Genomic DNA, 6,000 nt, shown 5'->3' on the forward strand with positions numbered 1-6,000 from the left:
CGAAACTGAGGGTATCTGAGGATTGAAGAAATTTGTAGACTGATTGGTGGAGGGGTGTGTTGCTACCTCCCTTTTAATGACATCCATCCCAGCTGTGACTCAGACAAGTCTTGTAACCTCCCCAGGCCTTGTAGATAACCAAGCAAGGGATCCAAGAATAAAGAGTAAATCAGAGTCCAACAAATGGAACTGGGAATCAGAGGATGTGACTTTGTCACACCAGAAAAGGGGGAGGTATGTGGCACAGTGGATAGAGCCCAGGGCCCAGCACCAGGAAGACCTGAACTTGAGTCCAGGCCTCAGACATTTACTAGCTGTGTGACCCTCAGAAAGTCACTTAACTCTATTTACCTCAGTTTCCTCATCTGAAGAAATGAGCTGATGAAGGAAAGAGGAAACCACTCCACTTACTTTGATAAGAAAACTCCAAATGGGATCACAAAGAATTCAAGGCCACTCAACAATAACTATAGAAAGGAGCACAATTATTAAAATGGAGAGGGGTGAGGGGAAGAATACCATGTCAGCACAAGGTAGATTCTGAACTGCCTGAAATATGAAGATGGGAATTCCTACTAACTGTCATTAACAAAAAACCTGAGCACATGTGGTAGGGTTTTCCCTCTCTTGCCTCATTCACCCCAATTAGGAAACCATTAAACTCCAAATTGTGTGGAGAGCATAAAGTTAAGCCTGGAAAAGATCTTAGAGATTATTTTATAGATGAGGACACTGAAGACCAACAATGGTAAGAGATTTCCCCAAGGTCCTAAAGAGATAAAGTATCAAAATTGAGATTGGAACCTACATCCTATTATTCCAAATTCAGTCTTCTTTCCACAACACTATGTTGCTCTAGAGACATTCCGGAACTGAAGCCTCTGGTGAAGGACACTCTAACCCTTCAACTCAGGCTGAAGTCAAGCAATGGAAAAGTTGAATAATTCTGTTTCTTATCATTTTCTGCTATCAGACCAAGTCTTATCCCAATTTTCTTCTTTTGATCCCAGTACGGCTTTAAATTTTTCTCCTAGGGGCAGTTAGGTGGCACAGTGGATAAAGAACCGGCCCTGAATTCAGGAGGACCTGATTTCAGATTGGATCTCAGACACTTGACACTTACTAGTGTGAGGTCCAAAATCCTAGCTGTGATGTCTAAAATCTAATGAGTGGTCGCCTTAAATTAGAAACATATAGCACCAATATTTGGGCATTAAGTATTTATTAAAGTATATTAGGAGTTAGTAAAGAGAAACATGTGGATAAAGAATGAGATCTGTCTATCCTCCCTATTCTGCCTACCCCTGCCACTAAGCAGAAGTCTGCTTTCCCCAGAAGCCCCCCGTGAAAACAGGAAACAGGGCTGTCCTCACACACAGCTCCAAGCTAATTGGCTGGTAGCAGTGACAGGACTAACAGGTGGTAACTTCCAGACGCCAGGCCACTTCCAGACAATAAGTCACATGTGGATGCCAAGTCATATGCTTTCTCCTCATGGCAGAGCTTCCCTGCAATATCTTTCTCAGCGGGTTGGTAGCACTCCAATTCTCACACTAGCTGTGTGACCCTGGGCAAGTGGCAACCCCAATTGCCTCATCAGAAAAAGGGGGAAAAATTCTCCTAAGAAAATAGTCTTGTAATTTTTCATTGCACTTCCCTTCTCCATAGCACAACTGTCTGGTACACCAGTTTTCTAGGGAACATGGAGACAAGGCCTTAGATTTTTCCCTTCTTTCAGTGACATCTCCCCTGTGAAAGATTAGGAAGCAGTCTCCTCAGGCCTTCTCTCCCTCAGTGGCTAACAGTCTCCTCTCTCAGAATCTCTCATGTTCTCTCCACCCACCCCAGACTCCTCTAAGCAGTGGTTCTGCAAGACCCGGCCTTGGTCAGGCCACATCTGGAGTACCATGTTGAGTCTGGGGCACCACATTTTAGAAGAGGCATGGACAATGTGTGCAGAGGAATGTGTCCAGAAGACAAGGACCAGAATGGTGAGGGGACTAGAGAACTTGCTATAGAGGATTGCTTCAAGAAACTGGGGATGTTTATCTAGGGGACGGTTGTTTTCAGGTATTGGAAGGATTGTTTGGAAACAGAGGAGTCCAAGAGGGCACAGCTAGGAAATGAGTGAACACTGCACAGATGCTGATTTTAATGCAAGTAAGGAAATCTTCCTAAGAATCAGGTCTATCTAGAAGTGCAATGGGATGCCTCTGGAAAGCTTAGCTTCCCCCCTCCTTGGATGTCCTTATGCAAAGACTAGGTGACCACATGGTTAAGATGTAGTAAGGAATGTTGTACAGATAGGAGTTCCTGGGAGCTCTTAACCTATGATGCTGAGTTATCAGTACCAACCATCAGCTTCCATGCCAGCAGGTGAAAATGCCACTTTTCTCTCCTCAGTCCTTCAAATGGGAGAGGAAGTGAGAAAGAGAAAATATACCAGGACCAAAAGCATACTTATTCCTCTTGCTTAATATGAGTTTTAATCCAGGGTCAAGTTTCAGGGTATAGGGGGTGTAGAAGTCAATGACCTTAGCTGTGTTAACTGGAGGGATGCAGGGAGCCAACTAGGCATTGTAGGACCTGGACCCTCTGCAAAATTAGTGATGGCACTGCTCAAAAGAAAGCACTAAGAAGCAGAGTCCAGCAAGTGCTGAGAGACAGAGGCAGAGAGAGACAGAGAGTCAAAACCTTCTGACATGGAGTGAAATTAGATGGAAAACAGCCGGCTGAGGAAGAAACCTGGGATATTCATTGACTGGGCTCTCTAAGGAAAAGGACAGCAGGGACCACAATAAAAAAGCACACCTAAAGAGTCACCTTGAGATGAAATAAACAACTCCGCTCATTACAGCAGATGGGTATTAGCAGGAAAGACTGCCCTCTGGAGCATCTACGAGCTTCAAGGGAGTGAAGGAGCAGGTTGATAAGTGTTAAGAATTGCAGGCAGATCAGAAAAAGACAATGACAATGCTGAGGGGTTGCAGGTGACCAGGCACATGGGCCTACTTGTGGTGAGGCTGTTCTGCTTTCCTCAGTTCTCCTGCCAGGATGTCCTCCAGCAAAACCAGTCTACTCCACATCAATCACATCTGTGTTTATATTTTCCAATAATTCTCCATTAGTTTCTAAATTACTTCATTTCCTCATTTCCAGAGATTTCTCAGCTGTTACTAGGACCCAGTTCCTACCTTACTCAAAGAATTCATCACAGAATCAGACTTGGAAGTCACCTAAATAGTCCCCTGAATTTATTCCAACCTACCCTGCCCTATGACCTTTAATGATTCTCTTTTGTTTTTCCCTAATTCTATTTCTCTTCTAAATTCCTTCAATGACTTTTACTGTATCTTGAGAGACATTGAGCTTTTTTGGTTGCTGCCACAGCTTTTCCTGTTCATTTTTTTCATTGTTCTCTGTGCCTCAACTCTTCCTCCTCCTCCTGACTGAACTCCTGCCAGCTTTGTGCGATAGCTGCTACCACAGGCATGTGCCACCAAACCCTGCACTGTAGATCCTGTGATGTTGAAAATCTAATGTGTGTGTCCTTACCTGGCCCCCAGTGTGTATGGGGGGGGGAATAAATTCAGCAACAGTTTAGGCTTTTAAGCATTTATTAAAGTATATTGGGGGTAGCAAAGAGAGAGAGAGAAAGCCCCCTTCACCCACGTATCCAAGAGAGTGAATCCCCCCTCAGTCCAACAACTTGCCCAGGAGAAATGGCATGAAATGCAATATTAGATGTATCTATAGACTGGAAAGGACATGACCAGTCATGTAGTGAGAATAAGAAACAACAGATGGGTAGATATTAGCAAGATAGTGAGAAAACCAGAGGGAGACCTATGGCAGACTGCTTAAAAGACAGAGAAGCACCAGGAAGAAAAAGTCCCTTTTTAGCCACTAACTCACTGCTTATCAAGTGGCTGTTGTTTTACATGGGCCTTGGGTTCCACACATGTAAAAGTAAGATGATTGGTTAATTCACGCCTCCTCTTTCCTTCAAGAAATCTCCATTATCACCAGAATATGGGCATTAGTTTAGGAAGTGAGAAAGGCCATGATTTCCCTGCTTCTCTCTCAAATCCAGAAGGTGCTGCCCATTCCCAACCTCAGTCAAAGCACCTGATGATGGGACAACAATTTTTGGTACAGGCCATGAAGGCAGATCACCCTCCTGACAAGGTGGGCAGGGAGCCAGGGGGAGGGGCTTCAGGAAAGAGGTTCCCAGAGTTCCTCATTTTCACCTTCACAACAGCTCTGCTCCATGTCCCCTTCACTCCACTTCCTGCTTCCAGTCTCTCCTCCCTCCAGTCCATCCCCCCTCAGCTGCCAGTGACCTTCCAGAAGCAAAGGTCTGGTCACATCACACTCCCAGCCCCTGTTCAGTAAACTCCAGGGTCTCCCTGGCACCTTCAGGATCAAACACAAGATCCTGTTTGCTTTTTACAGGTCTTAGTAACGCGGCTGCTTCCAACCTCTACACTCTTCTTACACTTCACTCCCCTCCACTTCCTTTAGGATGGACTCTTTGGTGCTCTCCCCACAGGACACCACCTCTCAGCTCTGGGCCTCTTCACTGGCTTCCCCCATGTCTGCAATGTGCTTCCTCCTCATGTCTTTGCTCTGCCTTCCCTGGCTTCCTTCCAGACACTGCTCAAACCCAGGCTATTGCAAAGATCCTTTCCTGGTCCTCCAAGCACCCACCTCCTGTTTGTGTTTTCCTTCTGAGATTACCTCCCATTTGCCCTGTATATCTCTTCTATGCACATCGTTGATGCCATGTTGTCCCTTCCAATAAACTAGGAGCTCCTTGAGGGCAGGGATGTTTTTGCCTTTCTCTGTATCCTCACCCCTTAGCACAGCACCTGACACATAAGAGGTGCTTGATAATTGCTTGTTAACTGACTGGATTCACAATTCAAGGGCCTACCTAGGTTAGAAATCAATTTCTGATTCCTCTCACCTGTGTGACCTCAGGCAAGTCATTGAAGTGACTTTGCTTCAGTTTCTTCATTTGTAAAATGAGGGAGTTGAACTGGAGGATCTCTAAGGCCCCTTCCACTTCCGAATCTTAAAGCCCTATAAGTTATTAAACACACACTGAGGCAGCGAGTACTTCAGAAAGCTGCTGACTGGGGTGGGGGTGTGAGAAGGGACCTGGAGTAGTTACTCAGACTGCTGTATCTAATACAGCCACAAGGTGGCAATCTAGGCTTGAGCTAATGGCTCACGTGTCTACACTTAGAAAGGACCTATCAGTTCCAGCACTGAGAGAATGTCTTTGGTTACCCCAGTCTCTTGATATCTACACATGGTCTTTGTAATTCCCTTTTTTCCTCTAATGCTAAAGTCTATAAATTTTAATATTTTCTTAATGCTTTGTAACTCTGTAGCTCATTGCCCTCTTCTTCCTTGGTTCCCAGAACTCTTTTCCCTCCTCATTGTGACCCCCACAGAATTACTCACTAAGGGATCTGATGTATTTTACTACCATGAAAAGGAAAAGACTCCCACAGGAACAGCAGCCCCTCTGGTTAAAATATGCGGTTTTTCCCTTGACATACACCCTCTCTTCTGCCCCTGGTTTTTTACAGATACGTAGGAAGACTTTTGAGGAGAGGGAGCAGTCCTTCAGCCAAGGTCAAGAGTCCTTCACATTTCAGAGTTTCACAGTTTCCTGGAGACATGAGCAATCCTCTCATTGACATCATCTTGTGCTCCCTAAATCATTCAACAACTCCCTACTGTGTGTCAGCAACTGTCCTAAGCACTGAGGATATGAAGAATAACAAAAACTGTTCCTTCTCTCAAGGACCTTGCACTTTAATGTTTCCAATCACTAGGTGAAACTCCAGAGGGGCCCTGAGTGACAGCTGCCTTGCTATCTCTCCATTACGTGTAGTCCCTAGAGACTTCCCTCCAAACCTGCTCCATGTGGTCAGGTGGCTTCTGGCTATCTGCTCCTCCCAGCAGCACTTTCCCCTGCCTCCTCTC

The sequence above is a fragment of the Dromiciops gliroides genome, chromosome 4 (genome assembly GCF_019393635.1).
Source record: "Dromiciops gliroides isolate mDroGli1 chromosome 4, mDroGli1.pri, whole genome shotgun sequence".
Lineage (NCBI taxonomy): Eukaryota > Metazoa > Chordata > Mammalia > Microbiotheria > Microbiotheriidae > Dromiciops > Dromiciops gliroides.